Source organism: Gossypium arboreum, chromosome 7, assembly GCF_025698485.1.
Source record: "Gossypium arboreum isolate Shixiya-1 chromosome 7, ASM2569848v2, whole genome shotgun sequence".
Classification (NCBI taxonomy): domain Eukaryota; kingdom Viridiplantae; phylum Streptophyta; class Magnoliopsida; order Malvales; family Malvaceae; genus Gossypium; species Gossypium arboreum.
Window position 1 is genome coordinate 93,620,320 of NC_069076.1, and position 23,875 is coordinate 93,644,194.

A 23,875-nucleotide genomic window follows, 5' to 3' on the forward strand; every position below is an offset into this window, starting at 1 on the left:
TATATCACCAATGATATCTCGATAAACAAGCTGGACCGCCTAGTTAACAATATAAGTGTAGATAGCTTCATCTTCTTTAATGATGATGAAATACTACCAGGGGGCATGAGATCTACAAAGGCTCTGCACATCACCACCAACTAATCACCGGTTAATAAGCCGGTAATTGAGAAAGAGGCTAAAGAATTCTTGAAATTATTAAAGCATAGCGAGTATAGTGTTGTAGAACAGCTACATAAACAACCAGCTTGCATATCAGTGCTAGCTTTACTCTTAAGTTCGAAGACACGTTGTAGCGCATTGATGAAAGTGCTAAATGAAACTTATGTCACCAACGATATCTCGATAAACAATCTGGACCGCCTAGTTAACAGTATAAGTGCAGATAGCTTCATCTTCTTTAATGATGATGAAATACTACCAGGGGCCATGGGATCTACAAAGGCTCTGTACGTCACCACCAACTGCAAAGGATATACATTACGAGGGGTGTTAATTGATAATAGATCTACATTAAATGTCTTGCCCATATCCATACTGAATAGGTTGCCTGTGGATAGCTCTCATATGAAGACCTACCAAAATATAGTGAGAGCATTCGATGGTACCGAAAGGAGGGTGATGAGAAGGATTGAGATACCCCTTTTGATTAGTCCAAAAACATATGAAGTAGATTTCTTAGTAATGGACATAAAGCCTTCTTATAATTTCTTGTTGAGGAGGCTTAGAATCACTTAGTTGGGGCAGTGCTGTCATCACTGTACAAAAAGCTAAAATTGGTAACTGAGGGTTGACTGGTAACGATAAATGCAGAAGAAGACATTATTGCATCCTTAACCAGTGACGCGCCATACATAGAGGCAGACGATGCAATGATAGAATGTTCCTTTAGATCGCTGGAATTTATGAATGCAACCATCATTATTGAAGGGAACAAGATCCCGAAGCCCAAAATCTCTAAGACTACAAGGATGGGCCTGCAACTGACGGTTGGGAAAGGAGCCTTGCCTGGGAGTGGACTTGGAAAATGCCTATAAAAAAGGTTCAAGGCACCCATGCTAATGGACAAACGAGATCACTTTGGTTTAGGATACAAGCCAGATGCGAGGAAAAAGAAAATAGAGCTAGAGAAGAAATAAGAATGGAGAAGAGCGTGACTGTGTAGGGAAGAGGTCAAGTGGGAACCGATAAATTTTCCCCATATATCCAAGGCTTTCGTATCAGAAGGAACTATTCACCCTGAACGGACGATGACAAGAAAAGAGGCCGCTGAAGAAATGTTAGGAAATCTGAACATCAATGCCATATCCAAAGAAAGAATTGAGGGAGAAAATTTATCAGGCATCTACCTCTATTTACCTAGAAGTGTTCTGAACAATTAAACTGTGGAAGAGATTCCTGTAGTTTTTGAGCTAATTCAGAGTAATGTTCAAAACATGCTTAATGCTTTAAGCCTCGGAGCAATAAGAATCCTTTTGTGAAATAAGCTTATATCCAATATCTTTATTTCAATAAAATGCATCTTTGCGTATCATCTTGAGCAAATATTCTTTTATTCTTTCCATTTCATTCATAATCATACCATACAGATAATTATTCTTAGATTCTTTTTTTTTTTGGATTTTTCTTCATCCCTATAACAGGTCTCCAGATATTAATGATATGAGTGACGCTACTATTAATTTAGAATCTCCTTTTTGAACAAGAAATGTGTATGGAGGATTCTCAGGATTTTGAAGATGATCGAGACTGTAACCTATCCCCTGATTTGTTGAGGATGGTAGAATAAGATGAGAAACAAATCCTACCTTACAAAGAGTCAGTGGAAATTGTGAGCTTAGGAGAGGAAAAAGAGGTGAAGATTAGAGCTTGCATTGTTGCAGAGACAAAGTAAGACCTTATTAAGTTACTCCAAGAATTTAATGATATCTCCACATGGTCATATCAAGACATGCTCGAGTTAAGTATTGATATCGTAGTACACCCACTCCCCATAAAGGAAGAGTGCCAGTTAGTTCAACAGAAGCTCCGAAGGATGAGGCCTGATGTTTTACTAAAAATAAAAAAGGAAGTCAAGAAGCAATTCGATGCTGGTTTCTTACAAGTGGTTAAATACTCAGAATGGGTAGCCAATGTCGTCGTCATCCCTAAAAAATTTGGAAAAGTACGAATGTGTTTAGACTACCGAGTTTTGAACAAAGGCTATCCGAAAGACAATTTCCCATTGCCTCATATCAACACTTTAGTATACAACATGACAAGTTACTCGTTGTTCTCTTTTATGGATGGTTTCTCGGGAGACAACCAAATAAAGATGCATAGTGAAGACGTGGAGAAAACCACATTTGTAACCATGTGGAGTACATTTTGCTATAAGGTGATGTCGTTTGGACTGAAAATGTGGGAGCAACATATCAAAAAGCCAGGGTAACCTTGTTTCATGACATGATGCACAAAGAAATTGAAGTTTATGTCGACGACATGACTGCAAAATCCAAAATGGAAAAAAAGCATGTGCAAGTCTTAAGGTAATTATTCTTAAGGTTGAGAAAATTTCAACTAAAGCTCAATCTAGCAAAATATACCTTCGGGGTAAGGTCAGGAAAATTACTAGGATTTGTAGCCAGAGAAAAGGGGATCGAGATCGACCCAGATAAAATTAAGGCTATACAGGAGTTGTCTCCGCCACGCATTCAAAAAAAGTTCGAGGTTTCTTAGGAAGACTAAATTACATCGCCCGGTTCATTTCACAACAAAATAAGAATTACGACCCCATATTCCATCTCCTTAAGGAACACAATCCAGGAGTTTAGGATGAAGAATGCCAAAAGACTTTTGACAAGGTCAAACAGTGCTTGTTTAATGCCCCAGTACTGATGCCACCTAACCCAAATAAGCTACTGATATTGTATTTGGAGTATTTAGAAATTCTATAGGATGCGTGCTTGGCCAACATGATGAGTCAGAGAGAAAATAAAGAGCAATATACTATCTCAGTAAGAAATTCACTGAATGTGAGACAAGATATTCCCCAATTGAGAAGTTATGTTGTGCCTTGATCTAGACAACCTGAAGACTGAGACAGTATATGTTGTATCACACAACTTGGCTCATCTCAAAACTTGATCCTCTAATGTACATGATGGAGTCGACTGCTTTGAATGGAAAATGGCGCGGTGGCAAATTCTGCTTTTCGAATTTGATATAGTCTATATGAATCAAAATGCTATAAAAGGCTGTACAACAACAAATTTTTTGGCCATTAGAGCTCTAGAAGATTACAAGCCTTTGAACTTTGATTTCCCGAATGAAGATCTAATGTATGTTGCAACCTAATCGCTTGATTCGTAACAAGTAATAAATATTTATAACAAAGATCAAACTTAGACTAACTATTATCACGACGAAAAGGCAAGCACACCTATCGAACAATAGTATAGTAATGGTAAGACCGAGATATCGTACCCAAGGGAACCAAAAGTACTAGTAATGACTATCTTTTTATTATCTAGACTAAGAATAATGGGGTTTTGTTTTAATTAACTAATTATCTAAACTAAGAATGAATAATTAGGGGTTTTTTAATTAACTAATTATCCAAACTAAGAATGCACAGAAAAAATAATTGGGGAATTGCTTTTGGGAAAATCGATTGAATGAAGACAATACCTAAGGAAAAATCCACCTAGACTTTACTTGTTATTCTGGCTCTGAACCGGACGATTTATTCATTCAACATGTTCCGTAGAGATCCATAAGTTATGTTATTATCCCTATTCAAGACAAATAACGTCTAATCCTTAGATTGAATAGCCGAGACTTTTCTCCAATTAACATTCTAGGGTTGCATTAACTCGATCTATGGATCCCCTTATTAGGTTTCACCCTAATTTGGAAAAATCTTGTCACCCTATTTCTAGGCGCGCAATCAACTCTGCTTAATTATGATAAATGTACTCTTAGACAGGGCCTATTCCTCTTCTAAATAAGTGCATGTCTTGAATCAGTATCCTGGGATATCAAAACAAGAATTAAGAAAACATAATTAAGAACAAGTCAAATATTTATCATACAATTCAGAAAATAATAACAAGATTCGTCTTAGGTTTCATTCCCCTTAGGTGTTTAGGGGATTTAGCTCAAAACTAAATAAGAAAATGTCTCCGAAGAATAAAGAATGCAAAACATAAAGAAAACCCAAAACTCCTGAAGGGAAATTGAGGAGGGATCTTCAGTCTTAATGATGAATCTGGCTTCTGAGATGGATCAATCGGCTTCCTTGGGTTAATTCCTTACCCCCTATTCTTCGTTCCCTTTTTCTTCCTCCTCTAAGGTGTATTTATAGGCTTTGGAATGCCTAGAAGCCCTCAAAATTGGCCTTTTTCCACATTAGACTTAACTTGGGCTCGGTAGGGACATGCCTATGTGACACGCCGGTGTACGATTACTTCAGGTCGTGTTCGATCCTATTAGAATGGCACGGCCGTGTGATATGCCCGTGTGAGTCGTACTTCAATTCTGCCAGATTGACACTGCTGTGTGGTCTGCCCGTGTGAGGAGGTCCAGGCCGTGTTAATTTCGTACTTTGGCCCATTTTCTCCGTTTTTGGCCCGTTTCTCATTCCTTTCGCTCTCTTATGCTTTCTTAAGTGTAAAACATGAAATTAAAGCATTTGGAGCATCAAATTCACGAATTCTAATGGAAAATCATCCATAAAATTTGTTAAACATGAGGGAAAAATATGTATAAATTACGGTTTATCAAATACCTCCACAGTTAAGCATTTGCTTGTCCTCAAGCAAAATCCTCAACTCATAATCAAAATAAATTTTTCTCAACTTATAATTTCTATCAATAATATATCAAATTAATCCATAGGTAATCATACATTGAGAATTTAACTAAAAGAACATAAAAGTTTCAAACATTCCAAGTTGAGTATTTAATCATGCCAACATAGGTGTCTCTCCGCATTTAAGTAATTACCTTTGATTCAGAATATCACAGAGTTTTACATCCTCACTAAAGATTCACTCAAATCACTCGAGGTGTTTAAGGACAATAAATGAAGCACTCAATAGTCAATAATGAAAAGTCATTACCATAGGCTTGCATGAAAATCAAATCTCCACTACTATAATTTAAGATGATATATCAATTAAAAGGTCTTTAGAGGGTTGTAGTACGGCTTGGTTAGGGGGGTGTGGTCACAAGCTGAAAGAAAGGGTTAGAATCGAGATTGAATTGAAAAATTGCCTAACTAGAAAAAGAGTTAATATTCACTTGCGTACAACAGAGCTTCTTCTCAGAATATGGAATTACTAATATATATATACATAACGTTTTTTTATTTATTTTAAGAACAAGTTAAATATTCATAGACTAACTTATTACAAACAAGACATAGCTAAGGAATTTCTTCAACTCAAATCTTGACAAAAATAGGGGTTAAATTAGGGGGTTTCAATAATAATGGGTTAAAGGTTAATATTAAGGGTAATACAAGAAATGACTTATTAGGCTCAAGGGGGTTTACTAGGGGTTAGTCGTGGAGGTAGGTGATCGCATGATTCGTAACAAGTAATAAATATTTATAATGAAGATCAAACCTAGACTAACTATTATCACGACGAAAAGGCAAGCGCACCTATTGAATAATAGTATAGTAACGGTAAGACAGGGATATCGTTCCCAAGGGAACCAAAAGTACTAGTAATAACTATCTTTTTATTATCTAGCCTAAGAATAAAAGGGGTTTGTTTTAATTAACTAATTATCTAAACTAAGAATGCACAACAAAAAAAGAATTGGGGAATTGCTTTTAGGCAAATCGATTGAATGAAGACAATACCTAAGGAAAAATCTACCTAGACTTTACTTGTTATTCTGGCTCTGAACCGGACGATTTATTCATTCAACTTGTTCCATAGAGATCCCTAAGTTATGTTATTATCCCTATTCAAGACTAATAACGTCTAATCCTTAGATTGAATAACCGAGACTTTTCTCTAATTAACACTCTAGGGTTGCATTAACTCGATCTATGGATCCCCTTATTAGGTTTCACCCTAATCCGGCAAAATCTTGTCACCCTATTTCTAGGTGCGCAATCAACTCCGCTTAATTATGGAAAATGTACTCTTAGACAAGGTCTATTCCTCCTCTGAATAAGAGAGTGTCTTGAATTAGTATCCTGGGATATCAAAACAAGAATTAAGAACACATAATTAAGAACAAGTTAAATATTTATCATACGATTCAGAGAATAATAACAAGATTCATCTTAGGTTTCATTCCCTTTAGGTATTTAGGGGATTTAGTTCATAACTAAATAAGAAAACATCTCAGAAGAATAAAGAATACAAAACATAAAGAAAACCCAAAACTCCTGAAGGGAAATTGAGGAGAAATCTTCAGTCTTGATGATGAATCTGGCTTCTGAGATGGATCAATCGGCTTCCTGAGGGTAATTCCTTACCCCTCTTCCCCATCTCCCTTTTCCTTCTCCTCTAGTGCGTATTTATAGGCTTTGGAATGCCTAGAAACCCTCAAAATTGGCCTTTTCCGAATTGGACTCAACTTGGGCTAGACAGGGACACGCTCGTGGCACACGCCCGTGTTCGATTACTTCAGGCCGTGTTCGAGCCTGCCAAATTGACACGGCCGTGCGGTCTGCCAGTGTGAGGAGGTCCAGGCCATGTTGATTTCGTACTTTGGCCCATTTTCTCCGTTTTTAGCCCGTTTCTTGTTCTTTTCGCTCTCCTATGCTTTTCTAAGTATAAAACGTGAAATTAAAGCATTAGGAGCATCGAATTAACTAATTCTAATGAGAAATCATCCATAAAATGCATTAAATATGGGGTAAAAATATGTATAAGTTACGGTTTATCAAATACCCCCACACTTAAGCATTTGCTTGTCCTCAAGCAAAATTCTCAACTCGTACTCAAAATAAATTCTCCTAAACTTATAATTCTTATCGATAATATCTCAAAATAATCCATAGGTAATCATACATTGAGAATTCAACTAAAAGAACATAAAATTTTCAATCATTCCAAGTTGAGCATTTTATTTCCCTAAACATAGGTGTCTCCCCTCATCTAAGTACTTACCTTCAATTCAGAATATCACAGAGTTTCACATCCTCACTAAAGATTCACTCAAATCACTCGAGGTGTTTTAAGGACAACAAAGGAAGCACTCAATAGTCAATAATGGAAAGTCATTACCATAGGCTTGCATGAAAATCAAATCTCCACCACTATAATTTAAGATGATACATCAATCAAAAGGTCTTTAGAGGGTTGTAATGAGGCTTGGTTAGGTGGTGTTGTCACAAGCTGAAAGAAAGGGTTAGAATCGAGATTGAATTGAAAAATTTCCTAACTAGAAAAAGAGTTAATCTTCACTTGCGTACAACAGAGCTTCTCTCAGAATATGACATTACAGATATGAATACATAGTTGTGTTTTTTTTTTTAACAATAAGTCAAATAATATAGACTAAATATCAAGAACAAAACATAGCTAGGCAATCCATTCAACTCAAATCTCGACAAAAATAGGGATTAATTTAGGGGATTTCAACAATAATGGGTTGAAGGTTAATATTAAGGGTAATACAAGGAATGGTTTGTTAGGCTCAAGGGGGGTTTACTAGAGGTTAATCGTGGAGGTAGGCTTTTCATGGCATGAGTGGGTTAATCCTAAGTGCCTTAATCATTTTGATATATCAAATTAAATGGTGTGGTCTCGATATGCATAATCAAGCAAGTTCTAGAATAACAAATCAATAATGACGCACTCAAAGCAATAATAAAAGTGAGCATGAAAGGATGAATAGATGCTCAAAAGGCTAAAAAATCTCACAAAATTTATGGTTTTTTGATGTTTAGACTCGTGAATTCCAATTCAAAGTAATACCTAGACTTGGGGAAACAACCTATAATTTAAAATTCTTAAAAATCAACTTATCATGCTTGATCCTCTAATGTCTTAAATTTTAAATAATCAATGCATGAATCCCTGTGTTTTAATTCAAGATATATCAATCAAAATCATAAATTAATTAAAATTTATCCTAAATATGATATGAGAGTTTTTCATGAGAACAAAGTGATTATTCAGGGATTTTTCTGATAGTGAAATAAATACCCCCCCACACTTAAGATGTACATTGCCCTCAATGTACAATGATAGATGTTAGAGAATAAAAATAAGAGAGGGAGAGAAGTGAAACTTCCTATATGATAAATTCCTTGAACTTAGAGTTTTGGAGAGTGATCGGTTTGAGAGTGGAGGAAGATGCTTCGGCAGTCATAGAGGTTCATTAGGCCATAAGTCCTTCCCCGGTGGAGTTGTAGTTCCTGTGTGATGATAAGCTTAGGAGTTCTATATAACTGTGATAAAATCAGGAACTTTTTAGGAGATATTAGGAAGTATAAGGATTCGAAAAGAAATAACTGAAATAAAGAATAAAAATAAAATTCTAAAATCTAAAAAAAAATAGAAATAGTTTCAATAATAAGTAAAAATAGAAAATAATGAATAAATATTTCTAAACATTTTCATCGCTGGATTGTTCACGACGCGGGACTGGCGATGAGATGGGAAGGTGATGACAACTCTGCTATAGAGTAGCATCAATGTTGTCAAATTGTTGAAAACACTGAAGCTTGAATCGGATGAGGTGCTCAGAGATGTTAGCATATGAAGCTGCCACATGAACTGGACGAGAGGGTAGTGGTGGCTGAGAATAGGGATCAGGGAGTGGAGAAGGGGAGATTTCGACTAGTGCTTTTGAAAAGAAGAAGAAAATGAACAGTGATTTGCTTATATAGGGGAGGGCCACGCGGCCTAGGGCCACGCCCATGTACGTATGAGGGTTAGCCCGTGTGTTTCGAATTTTGCAATTTTAGGTCGTGATTGGTTATTCTCCCACGCTCGTGTGTCTTGGGCGTATGTAGTACACGGCCAAATCGCACGGCCGTGCCTAACTTTGTTCGTTTCTCCCCTGCCCATGTTAAGGTGCCACGCCCGTGTATTGTCGTCCACAGCTTAACTGCACGGGCGTGTCTCATGCCCGTGTCGAAGAAACAGAATCAAGCCTTGTCCTTGGTATGCCCGTGTTCCTCTATCAAGTTCAGCCACGGCCATATCGCACGACCGTGGGGATTTATCGCATCTCATGTTTTGGGGAAATCATTTCCTACTTCAACTCGGTCGTCTCGCACGACCATGTCTCTTCCCCTATTTGGCCACGGCTTCAGGCATGCTCGTGTGCCTGGCCACGTGTGCTGAAAAACTTTGCAATTCAAAGATAAAGTTAATGATTGGAAGTGTTAGAAATTAATTAAAAATAAAGAAATCAAAATATGTTAGTGCTCGGGTTGCCTCCCGAGAAGCGCTTATTTATAGTCTAAGCTCGACTTACCTCTCCGTTGATTTATCATGGTGGGTTGAGGAGTTCATACTCCTCGTTCCTGCTATCAATCTTAAAACAAGGTTTTAGGAGGGATTTCCTCATTCAGTGTAGTAGTGACAATGTGAGGATCAACGGCATCTAGTAAGACTTTATCGCCTACCTTAAGTTGATTAGGAGAGGTATCGGGCTTGTTTTGGCATAGTTTCAGTTTATCATGTGTTCTCGATTTGTGTTCTCGCCATTTGTCTAGCTCCTCTATCTGTAGCCTTTGTTCTTCATGGATATCTTTGTTCTTTTCATGATAGTAGCGCATGTCTCTGTTGTCTTGGTTTGAGAAGGTTCCTGCAAGGACGATTGAAAATTAGTTTTATCATCGACAGATTTTATAGTATTATCCTGAGTCTTAGGGGTTTTGACTGAGTTGCGTGCTTGGAGTGTTACTGCGTCGTCACCAGCACGAAGTGTTAGCTCCCTTATGCCTACATTAATAATGGTTCTGGCAGTTGCTAAAAAGGGTCATCCTAAAATTAAAGGTACCTCGTTATCCTCATCCACATCTAAGATGTCAAAGTCTACTGGGTAAATAAATTTATCAATTTTAACGAGAACATCTTCAATAATACCCTTAGGAAATCTAACTATTTTATCAACCAATTGTATGCTCATCTTAGTCTGTTTGGGTTTACCGAGATGTAGTCGTTTAAACATTTTATACGGCATGACATTTATACTTGCCCCTAGATCAGCTAAAGCATTATTCACAGATAAACTACCAATTAAGCGAGGAATTGTAAAACTCCTTGGATCTTTCAATTTGTTAGGTAGCTTATTCTTCAGAATGGCTGAGCAGACTGCATTGAGTTCCACATGTGATGTAGCATGTAATTTCCTTTTATTAGCAAGAAGTTCCTTTAAGAATTTTGCTGAGTTGGGCAGCTGCGAAAGAACTTCAATAAAGGGTAAGTTAATATGTAATTTCTTTAAGAGTTTGACAAACTTACCGAATTGTTCTTCTGTTCTGTCTTTCATCATCGCTTTGGGATATGACACACGAGGTTCATAATTCGTACTTACCTGTTTAGGATCATCATCGTTTAACTCTTCTCGACCTTTGTTCATCGCGTTGTCTCGCTGTAATTCTAGCTCAGGTGAAATAAATCATTCCTTATCTTGGGCACTAATTGCATTGAGGTGTTCCCTCAGATTAGGTTTCGTATTACTTGGTAAGCTACCTTGTGGTCGCTCGGAGATTAGTTTGGATAGCTGGCTTATCTGAGTTTCGAGTCATTGGATCAATACTTGTTGATTCTTAAGTGCTGTCTCGGTATTTTAGAAACGGGTTTCTAACACCGAGATGAATTTTGAAAGCATCTCTTCAAGGTTTTGCTTCTTCTCTTGTTGATAAGGTGGCTGTTGAAAACCTTGAGGATTTTGTGGCTTTTGATTCCCTTGACCTCCCCAGGAAAAATTTGGGTGGTTCCTCCAACCTACATTATAGGTATTACTGTATGGGTTATTTTGAGATCGAAAGTTATTGTTACCTATGTAGTTGACTTGTTCTTCTTCAGTTGTAGGATTGAAGGATTGGTATTCTGTATGCACACCTCCTCCGCTTGAGTCACACCTCATTACTGGATGTACCTGCGTAGAACCAAGAAAACTATCAATCTTTTTATTGAGAAGTTCTACCTGATTAGAGAGCATGGCGACTGAATCGATGTTATAAACACCGGCTATTTTTGTTGGCTTAGTCCTCATGACTTGCCACTAATAGTTGTTCAGTGACATCTCCTCTATGGATTCGTAAGCATCTTCCAGTGTTTTATTGTTTATGGTTCCGCCAGCAGCTGCGTCAATCATTTGTCTTGTCGAGGGATTCACACCATTGTTGTCGTGTCAAATTACTTCAGGCCGTGTTCGAGCTTGTCAAATTGATACAGCCGTGTGGTCTACCTGTGTGACGAGGTTCAAGCTGTGTTGGTTTCGTACTTTGGCCCATTTTCTCCGTTTTTGGCCCGTTTCTCGTTCCTTTTGCTCTCCTATGCTCTCCTAAGTATAAAACATGAAATTAAAGCATTAGGATCATGGAATTCACCAATTCTAATGAGAAATCATCCATAAAATGCATTAAACATGGGGTAAAAATATGTATAATTTACGGTTTATCAACGGCCTAAAGTAATCGAACACGGACGTGTGCCACGAGCGTGTCCCTACCGAGCCCAAGTTAAGTCCAATTCAGAAATGGATAATTTTGAGGGTTTTTAGGCATTCCAAAGCTTATAAATACACCCTAGAGGAGGAGGAAAAAGGAGACGGAGAAGAGGGAGTAAGGAATTACTCCAAGGAAGCCGATTAATCCATCTCAGAAATATGATTCCTCATCAAGACTGAAGATATCTCCTCAATTCCCCTTCAAGAGTTTTGGGTTTTCTTTATGTTTTGTATTCTTTATTATTCTGAGATGTTTTCTTATTTAGTTATGAACTAAAACCCCTCAATACCTAAAGAGAATGAAACCTAAGACGAATCTTGTTATTATTTTCTGAATCGTCTGATAAATATTTAACTTGTTCTTAATTATGTGTTCTTAATTCTTGTTTTGATATCCTAGGATACTGATTCAAGACATGCTCTTATTCAGAGGAGGAATAGACCCTGTCTAAGAGTACATTTTTCATAATTAAGCGGAGTTGATTGCGCGCCTAGACATAGGGTGACAAGATTTTGCCGGATTAGGGTGAAACCTAATAAAGGGATCCATAGATCGAGTTAATGCAACCCTAGAGTGTTAATTAAAGAAAAGTCTTGGTTATTCAATCTAGGGATTAGACGTTATTAGTCCTGAATAGGGATAATAACATAACTTAGGGATCTCTACGGAGCAAGTTGAATGAATAAATCGTCCTATTTAGAGCCAGAATAACAAGTAAAGTCTAGGTGGATTTGTCCTTAGGTATTGTCTTAAGTCAATCGATTTTTCCCAAAAGAAATTCCCCAATTCTTTTCTCTGTGCGTTCTTAGTTTAGATAATTAGTCAATTAAAACAAAACCTCTTTATTCTTAGGCTAGATAATAAAAAGACAGTCATTACTAGTACTTTTAGTTCCTTTGGGTTCGACAATCCGGTCTTGCTAAAACTATACTACTGTTCGATAGGTACACTTGCCTACATTGCGATAATAGTTAGTTCAAGAACAAGTAATTATAAATATTTAAAACCTTTTTTTTTATTTGTCTTGCAATTTAATTTTATATTATTATTACTTATTTATTTTTTCCGTCTCTTGGCAGGTTTTTATAGTTTATGACTAGAAGAAACCCATCAAGGCCACTACTTTTTTACGAAGAAATAGATCGCACAGTTCGTAGAAACAAAAGAGAAATAAGGCGAAGCTTAAGATACACGGAGAACGAGTAAAAAGACGATACTCAACCCCCAATCAAAGAGATAGCTGAAAACCAAGACAATCAGCTACCTCCTGCCATTGCGGCTAATCAAAATCCTGCTCCACGCACTATGTATGATTATGCTAAACCTTCTTTAACAGGAACTGAATCTAGCATAGTTAGACCTGTTGTAGCTGCAAATACTTTTGAATTAAAACCTAACACTATTCAAATGATACAGGAATTTGTTCAGTTTGATGATTTGCAGGATGAAGATCCCAACGCTCACTTAGCAAACTTTCTGGAATTTTACGATACATTTAAAATCAATGGCGTTTCTGATGATGCCATTCATCTTCGGTTATTCCCTTTTTCATTAAGGAACAAAGCTAAACTGTGGTTGAACTCGTTACCACGAGGGTCAATCACTACTTGGGAACAAATGACCGAAAAATTCTTACTAAAATATTTTCCGCCAGCTAAAACGGCTAAATTATGTAATGACATTGTAACACCCCGTACCCGAGGCCGTTGCCGGAGTCGGACACGAGGGGTTCACAGACAAAATTCATTTCTTGCACAGCCCATTTTAACATTTCCAGACAAGCTGGCTAACTGCATCACTGTTACCTTAAAAATCATATCTCGAGTTCCAGAACTCAAAAACCAGTTCTGTAAATTTCTGCTGAAACTAGACTCATAAGTCCATCTACACAATTTTTTCTAGAATTTTTAGTCAAGCCAATTAGTACATTTTATTAGTTAAAGTCTCCCTCGTTTCAGGGTTTGACTGCTCTGACCTTCAAGCATTGCAACTTGAATATCTCCCTGTACAGGGCTTCAACACTTATGCCTTTTGTTTCTAAAGAAACTAGACTCAAAAAGGAATCTTTACATATAGGGAATGACTTCTAATTATCTCTGGTTAATTTATAGTAAATTTTCAAAGTCGGAACAGGGGATCCAAAAATCGATCTGGCCCTATTCCACGAAAACTTAAACACCTCATAAGATACGGCTGATATGATCATTTCGTTACTTCCATATGAAAGTAGACTCATCAAGGTTTGATTACATAATTTATTCACTATTTAATTCCATTCCTACTATTTTTAGTGATTTTTCAAATTTACATCACTGCTGCTGTCAGCATCTGCCTTTAAGGTAGACTTTACCTATTTCATAGTTTCCATGATTCAACTAACCCTTTTAGCATATATAGCACAAAATATGATCATGATTAACCATTCCAATGGCTAATCATTTCCAAACATTTCCATACCTCTTAATGAACAACATACAAAACGATTATAATACTATGCTCAAAGTGTATATAAGCCATTTTCGCATGGCTATCCAAATATATACAAAACCAAAGGGTACATGACCCACAACAAAATGGGTAGTCCTATACATGCCATTTCAAAGTTCAACCAAAAGTGTACCAAAAGGGCTTTGATAGTGTGGGCGACTTCGACTTCCATAATCCCGAGTCCGATAGCTGACGAACCAAAATCTATAAAACAGAGATTCAAAGAACGGAGTAAGCATTTAATGCTTAGTAAGTTTTAAGCAAAACAAAGTGTTCTCAATCACTATCGTTGGTCATTCATTTCAACTATTCGATGAAGTTAATCTAGAGCTTCATCTCGAACTATAATATCATTAAACGCAAAGACTTGGTCATCACATATATACTTTCGAATAATAATGACCTAGATGGTCAAATATTTCCAAAGCACATTCTTCATGAATTTTCAACTTTCCATGTTCCTTTCCACTTATTCATAATCACACCCTTATTTTTAAGTATTTCAACATGACAAATACTAAATTACCGTAGGCACATAAAGAAACAAACATATTCCTTATCACATATATGTAAATGTGCAAAACATAATCCTTACCTTGTACTGGTACATTTAGCCCAACCCATACTCAAACCATAAGGCTTTTGGGCGAATATGCTCTAATACATAAGAACATTTCATCACATACTTCATTATACAGGCATACCATTACCAATTAGATCATTCACATATTTGGAGTCATAATATTAATCACATTACCTACCTCTTCGATACTAATAATTCACCTCGAAATCACTCCACCGATGAGTAAGTAATACGTACCTGAACATCTTAAATACATAACACATATTTGATGGTAACTTATTGCAGATACTCAATATCAAAGTCTTACTTGAATCCTAGCATTTAGCCGTCGGGTCTTTAAAGCTCGGATATAGTACAAGCACGAAGCCTATGGACATTAATCAAGATAATATTCTCGCATAAAGCTCATGGGTTTTAACCCGGATATAGTACTGACACAAATGCCCTTCGGGACTTATCACATTTATACACTTTCACATCCATCACATTGGCCATTTGGCCTTATCACATATATACACATTCACATTCGTCACATTGGCCATTCGGCCTTATCACATATATACACATTCACATTCGTCACATTGGCCATTCGGCCTTATCACATATATACACATTCACATTCATCACATTGGCCATTTGGCCTTATCACATATACACATATTCACATTCATCACATTGGCCATTCGGCTTTACCACATATACATATCTTATACATCAATTTCAGCAATAGCTTATAAGCAACTCAAATAGTTTCATCAATGTTTACAACAAATTCACATATTCACTACAAACTGTTTTCCTGAGCAATAGTCACTAAATTATTTATAACTGGAGCTACAAAACTCAAAATCAATTGCCGTTAATTTTCCCTGAATATAGACTCATATATCTTCTATCCATAAAATTTTCAAAATTTTATGTTTGGCCAATCAATACCAGATTTTTCTTAAAGTTTCCCCTGTTTCACTGTTTGACTAATCTGACCACTCTTCACTACGAATCAAATTTCTCATTGAAAAAAAATTCAAAATGTGTTCTATTTGATTTCATTTGAAACTAGACTCATTAAGGAGTCTAAGCATATAAATTTTATCTTATAAACATTTTTGTACAATTTATAATGATTTTCTAAAAATGGAACAGGGATTTCGAGTCATTTCGACACCGTCTCACACAACTTTAATTATCTCTTTATAGGAGATTTCTTTGTTTACACAGTTTCTTTTATAAGAAACTAGACTCATTAAGCTTTGATTACACATTTTATTCAGCCTCTAATTCAAAACCAACAATTTATGGTGATTTTTTAAAATCACGTTACTGCTGCTGTCCTAAGCAGATTATTAAAATTTTGTTCTTAAAATTTCCAAGTTCAAACAATTGAGAACTTACGATTTGTGTTTAGAACATATCATGGCCACATCATATCTTACTAATTCAGCTCATCATATCCTATTATGATTGAATTCACTCAACGTTTAATCACTTAAAACTTACCTCGAAGTGGTTGACGATTAGATGTCCACGGCTATTCAATTACTTTTTCTTTCCCTTATCCAACTTTGATCCTTTAAGCTCTTGAGCTTAATCTAGCAAAAATCCAAGAGTGACCGAAAGCCTAACTTTTCCCTCCTATATTCGCAATTGAAGAACAAAGAAAATGAACTAAGCCTTGTTCTTTTCACCTTTCACTATTCTATTTATTTTATTATAACACTAATAACATATATTATTATAATAATAAAATAATACTAATATATGTATAAAATACATACATTTTCATTGATTATCCCACATGGCGGCCACTATATATATAAAATGTTAATTTGACATGCAAGTCCTTGGGTTTTAAAGTCACATAATACAAGGTCCTTTCAAAATTTACCTAACACAATTCTCAAAATTTTCACATAAGTCCATTTTCAATTAATTTCACATCAATTGGTAAAAATTAAAGCATTTAAAAATTCACACAGCATAAACATATATTTTAGATATAAAATTTTATATCCAAATATTTCGTAATTCGGTTTAGCGGTCCCGAAACCACTTCCGACTAGGGTCAAAATAGGGTCATTACAACTCTTCCCCTTTAGGGATTTTTGTCCTCGAAAATTTCTACCGATGCATAGTTTAGGATAACGTCCTCTTATTGAATTATATTCATATAAACATTAGCTCATCGATAGCAATTGTAATTCATTATTGATTTTGCATCGATCTATAAAATCATTTTCTTATCTTAAAACAAATACATAAACATTTCTACAAGTATGCACATATATCTCATTTTCTTGATTTCATAAGCAATAATCACTTAATTTAATTCACAAATGCATTTCAAACACATATTAAGCACATATTAATATGTATAATTCACATCATCAACCCACATATTTGTAACCCACATTTTCATTCATGTATAAGTTGTAACCTGACCGAAAGTACACATATAGTCAAACATCCCAATAAATATCCTTTATAACTCCATCATATCTCACTATTCAACTTAACCTATTTCCAACAGGAAATCAACTTCCACATACCTGAACATTGAATTCATTTCTTAACAACATATCCACCATCTTTTACGTATTCACTTATTTAGTATACATAACATAATATAATATGAACTCACAAATTTTTACTTTCATTTGATTTTCACATACCTTCCGTACATACCTGTATCACTTATTCTGATCTTACTTTATTTATCATCTTAAATATACCCGTTGAATCATTCGAAATCATTACGGATACTCATTAAGCACATATAGCTCTTACAATGCCATATCCTAGATATGGTCTTACATATTCTCACATATCGAGCCGATGCCATGTCCTAGACATGGTCTTACACACTATCTCAAATCAATGCCTTCGTCCTAGACGAGGTCTTACATGAATTCCATTTCACACACTTAGTGCCCACTGACCGATCTCGCACTCATAGTGCTCGGTTAAAAGAATTCGCACACACACAGTGCCTCTAATCATTCACACACATAGTGCTCTTATTCATTCATTATTACACATTGAAATGACTTAACCAAGTCTATAAACATCATGTATGTACACTTTTAAACATATCATCTGATTTAAGTTTGAATTCGTATAGTAATGAACACTTAAACTTTGCTCAAATTACCGGCACGAAGCCTACTAGGCACGAAGGCCCGAATACACGTCACCAGCATGATTGCTCTTCGGGGTTTAGCACGGATATATCACTAGCACGAATACTCTTCGGAACTTAGCCCGGATACATCACTAGCACGAATGCCCTTCGGGGCTTAGCCCGGATATATCACTAGCACGAATGCTCTTCGGAACTTAGCCCGGATACATCACTAGCACGAATGCCCTTCGGGGCTTAGCCCGGATACATCACTAGCACAAATGCTCTTCGGAACTTAGCCCGGATACATCACTAGCACGAATGCTCTTCGGGGCTTAGCCCGGATACATCACTAGCACGAATGCTCTTCGGAACTTAGCCCGGATACATCACTAAGTCTCATACATATTTATTCACATGTTATCATGTTTCACATAGCACAAATCACGTTTATAATTTAATCAATTCATTCACATGTTAGCATATAACATGATTCTTGACTTTAAGTCGTAAATATCATTCAAATCTAACACATGTATGCTTCTTTTACTAAACTTTCAGCTCAATAAGCAATCACACACAAGCATATATCCCCAATCTCTTCCTTTGTTCATTTCTCTATTAACCTTATTATGATAAGGACAATGGGACATCATTCATCTATCATACATGTATATCATGGCATTTTAAATTAAATACCAAATTCAATTACTCAAAACTTACTTATATTATACCCTTCTCAATATTGACATATCATAAGCATGTCTCATCCTCTCAATACCATCTGCTATATTTCGATCGGGATCGAATTCATTACAATAAATAAACACATTTTCAATTGTCAAAAATCACCACACTACCAAATAATCACATAATGGCATGTATAGCTAGACCCAAACGTATTACGGTAGTCCTAGAATCGACTAAACCGTAGCTCTGGTACCAATAAAATTGTAACACCCCGTACCCGAGGCCGTTGCCGGAGTCGGACACGAGGGGTTCACAGACAAAATTCATTTCTTGCACAGCCCATTTTAACATTTCCAAACAAGCTGGCTAACTGCGTCACTGTTACCTTAAAAATCATGTCTCGAGTTCCAGAACTCGAAAACCAGTTCCGTAAATTTCTCCTGAAACTAGACTCATAAGTCCATCTACACATTTTTTTCTAGAATTTTTGGTCAAGCCAATTAGTACAGTTTATTAGTTAAAGTCTCCCCCGTTTCAGGGTTCAACTGCTCTGACCTTCATGCATTGCGACTTGAATATCTCCCTGTACAGGGCTTCAACACTTATGTCATTTGTTTCTAAAGAAACTATACTCAAAAAGGAATCTTTACATATAGGGAATGACTTCTAAGTATCTCTGGTTAATTTATAGTAAATTTTCAAAGTCGGAACAGGGGATCCAGAAATCGCTCTGGCCCTGTTCCACAAAAACTTAAACACCTCATAAGATACGGCTGATATGATCATTTCGTTACTTCCATATGAAAGTAGACTCATCAAGGTTTGATTACATAATTTATTCACTATTTAATTCCATTCCTACTATTTTTAGAGATTTTTCAAATTTACATCACTGCTGCTGTCAGCATCTGCCTTTAAGGTATACTTTACCTATTTCATAGTTTCCATGATTCAACTAACCCTTTTAGCATATATAGCACAAAATATGATCATGATTAACCATTCCAATGGCTAATCGTTTCCAAACATTTCCATACCTCTTAATGAACAACATACAAAACGATTATAATACTATGCTCAAAGTGTATATAAGCCATTTTCGCATGGCTATCCAAATATATACAAAACCAAAGGGTACATGACCCACAACAAAATGGGTAGTCCTATACATGCCATTTCAAAGTTCAACCAAAAGTGTACCAAAAGGGCTTTGATAGTGTGGGCGACTTGACTTCCATAATCCCGAGTCCGATAGTGATTTAACCAAAATCTATAAAACAGAGATTCAAAGAACGGAGTAAACATTTAATGCTTAGTAAGTTTTAAGCAAAACAAAGTGTTCTCAATCACTATCGTTGGTCATTCATTTCAACTATTCGATGAAGTTAATCTAGAGCTTCATCTCGAACTATAATATCATTAAACGCAGCACTTGGCTGTCACATATATACTTTCGAATAATAATGACCTAGATGGTCAAATATTTCCAAAGCACATTCTTCATCAATTTTCAACTTTCCATGTTCCTTTCCACTTATTCATAATCACACCCTTATTTTTAAGTATTTCAACATGACAAATACTAAATTACCGTAGGCACATAAAGAAACAAACATATTCCTTATCACATATACGTAAATGTGCAAAACATAATCCTTACCTTGTATGGTACATTTAGCCCAACCCATACTCAAACCATAAGGCTTTTGGGCGTAATATGCTCTAATACATAAGAACATTTCATCACATACTTCATTATACAGGCATACCATTACCAATTAGATCATTCACATATTTGGAGTCATAATATTAATCACATTACCTACCTCTTCGATCATCGATAATTCACCTCAAATCACTCCACCGATGAGTAAGTAATACGTACTGAACATCTTAAATACATAACACATATTTGATGGTAACTTATTGCAGATACTCAATATCAAAGTCTTACTTGAATCCTAGCATTTAGCCGTCGGGTCTTTAAAGCTCGGATATAGTACAAGCAACGAAGCCTATGGACATTAATCAAGATAATATTCTCGCATAAAGCTGCGGGGTTTTAACCTGATATAGTATCGACACAAATGCCCTTCGGGACTTATCACATTTATACACTTTCACATCCATCACATTGGCCATTTGGCCTTATCACATATATACACATTCACATTCATCACATTGGCCATTCGGCCGTATCACATATATACACATTCACATTCGTCACATTGGCCATTCGGCCTTATCACATATATACACATTCACATTCGTCACATTGGCCATTCGGCCTTATCACATATATACACATTCACATTCATCACATTGGCCATTTGGCCTTATCACATATATACATATTCACATTCATCACATTGGCCATTCGACTTTACCACATATACATATCTTATACATCAATTGCAGCAATAGCTTATAAGCAACTCAAATAGTTTCATCAATGTTTACAACAAATTCACATATTCACTACAAACTGTTTTCCTGAGGAATAGTCACTAAATTATTTATAACTGGAGCTACAAAACTCAAAATCAATTGCCGTTAATTTTCCCTGAATATAGACTCATATATCTTCTATCCATAAAATTTTCAAAATTTTATGTTTGGCCAATCAATACCAGATTTTTCTTAAAGTTTCCCCTGTTTCACTGTTTGACTAATCTGACCACTCTTCACTACGAATCAAATTTCTCATTGAAAAAAAATTCAAAATGTGTCATATTTGATTTCATTTGAAACTAGACTCATTAAGGAGTCTAAGCATATAAATTTTATCTTATAAACATTTTTGTACAATTTATAATGATTTTATAAAAATGGAACAGGGGATTTCCGAGTCATTTCGACACCGTCTCACACAACTTTAATTATCTCTTTATAGGAGATTTCTTTGTTTACACAGTTTCTTTTATAAGAAACTAGACTCATTAAGCTTTGATTACACATTTTATTCAGCCTCTAATTCAACACCAACAATTTATGGTGATTTTTTAAAATCACGTTACTGCTGCTGTCCTAAGCAGATTATTAAAATTTTTGTTCTTAAAATTTCCAAGTTCAAACAATTGAGAACTTACGATTTGTGTTTAGAACATATCATGGCCACATCATATCTTACTAATTCAGCTCATCATATCCTATTATGATTGAATTCACTCAACGTTTAATCACTTAAAACTTACCTCGGAAGTGGTTGACAATTAGATGTCCACGGCTATTCAATTACTTTTTCTTTCCCCTTATCCAACTTTGATCCTTTAAGCTCTTGAGCTTAATCTAGCAAAAATCCAAGAGTGACCGAAAGCCTAACTTTTCCCCTCCTATATTCGGCAATTGAAGAACAAAGAAAATGAACTAAGCCTTGTTCTTTTCACCTTTCACTATTCTATTTATTTTATTATAACACTAATAACATATATTATTATAATAATAAAATAATACTAATATATGTATAAAATACATACATTTTCATTGATTATCCCACATGGCTGGCCACTATATATATAAAATGTTAATTTGACATGCAAGTCCTTGGGTTTTAAAGTCACATAATACAAGGTCCTTTCAAAATTTACCTAACACAATTCACAAAATTTTCACATAAGTCCATTTTCAATTAATTTCACATCAATTGGTAAAAATTAAAGCATTTAAAAATTCACACAGGCATAAACATATATTTTAGATATAAAATTTTATATCCAAATATTTCGGTAATTCGGTTTAGCGGTCCCGAAACCACTTCCCGACTAGGGTCAAAATAGGGCTGTCACAGACATCTCTTCTTTTGTGCAGATGGATTTGGAAACCCTCTACGATGCATGAGAGAGATACAAGGACTTACTGAGAAGGTGCCCTCACCATGGGTTATCGCTTTGGCTCCAAGTTTAAACATTCCACAATGGTCTGAATCCTTCGACTTCGCAAATGGTTGACGCAGCAACTGGCAGAACCATCAATAATAAAACACCTGAAGATGCCTATGAGTTTATTGAGGAGATGTCACTGAATAACTATCAGTGGCAAGTCATGAGGACAAAGCCAACGAAAATAGCCGGTGTTTATAATGCCGATTCAGTTACCATGCTGTCAAATCAGGTAGAACTCGTGACTAAAAAGATTGATGGTTTTCTTAGTTCTTCACAAGTTCACCCAATAATACAGTGCAAAGCAAGTAGCGGTGGAACAAGCCATTCGGAATATCAACCTTATGGTCATAACATAGATAACGAGCAACTAAACTACATGTGTAATAATCCTCGACCTCAAAACAATCCATTTAGTAACACTTACAATGCAAGTTGGAGGAGCCATCCCAATTTTTCGTGGGGAGGCCAAGGAAATCAAAGACTACAAAATCCTCCGGGTTTTCAGCAACCACCCTACCAACAGGAAAAGAAGCTAAACCTTGAAGAGATGCTCTCAAAGTTTATATCAGTGTCAGAAACCTATTTTTAGAACACCAAGACAACACTTAAAAATAAACAAGCGTCGATCCAAGGGCTCGAAACTCAGATAGGCTAGCTTTCCAAACTAATCTCCGAACGACCACAAGGTAGTTTGCCAAGTAATACTGAACCCAACCCAAGGGAACAGCTCAATGCGATTAATGTTCAAGATGAAGAAGGATTTGTGGAGCCTGAACCAGAACCGTGACAAGAAACTGTGGTAAGGAAGGGTTAAGGTGAGGTAGATCAAAATACAAACAAATCAGTAAATGTTGAATATGAACCTCATGTACCATACCCCAACACAACAAGGAAAGACCGCTCAGATGAAAAATTTGGTAAATTCCTTAAACTCTTAAAAAAATTACATATTAACTTACCGTTTATTGAAGCTCTATTGCAGATGCCAAACACAATGAAATTCTTAAAAAAGATTTTAGCAAATAAGCGGAGGTTGGACGAGGCGTTGTATGTGGAGCTAAACGCAGTGTGCTCAGCTATTCTGAAAAATAAGCTACCGAACAAACTAAAAGATCCAAGGAGTTTTACGATTCCTTACTTAATTGGTAGTTTAGATGTTAATAATGCATTAGTTTATTTAGGGGATAGTATCAACGTCATGCCTTTTAAAATGTTCAAGCAACCAGGTCTCGGGAAACCCAAACAGACTCGGAGGAGCATTCAATTAGCAGATAAAACTATAAGATTTTCTAGGGGTATTATTGAAGATGTGCTAGTCAAAATCGATAAATTTATATTTCCCGTTGACTTCATTGTTTTAGATATAGAGGAAGATAGCAATACTCCTTTAATCCTAGGAAGGCCCTTTTTAGCAACTGCTAAAACAATTATTGATGTTGGCACATGTGAACTCATGCTTCGCTAGGAGACGAAAC

The 23,875-nt window shown here is 35.9% G+C and overlaps 1 non-coding gene across 1 annotated transcript; it reads right to left on the reverse strand.

Moving 5' to 3' along the window:
- Window positions 1-22,298: 22,298 nt before the first annotated feature.
- On the reverse strand, window positions 22,299-22,400 carry LOC128295928 (small nucleolar RNA R71). The gene has a single exon (XR_008286477.1). It is a non-coding gene; the product is annotated as a small nucleolar RNA R71 (small nucleolar RNA).
- Between the last annotated feature and the right edge of the window lie 1,475 nt (window positions 22,401-23,875).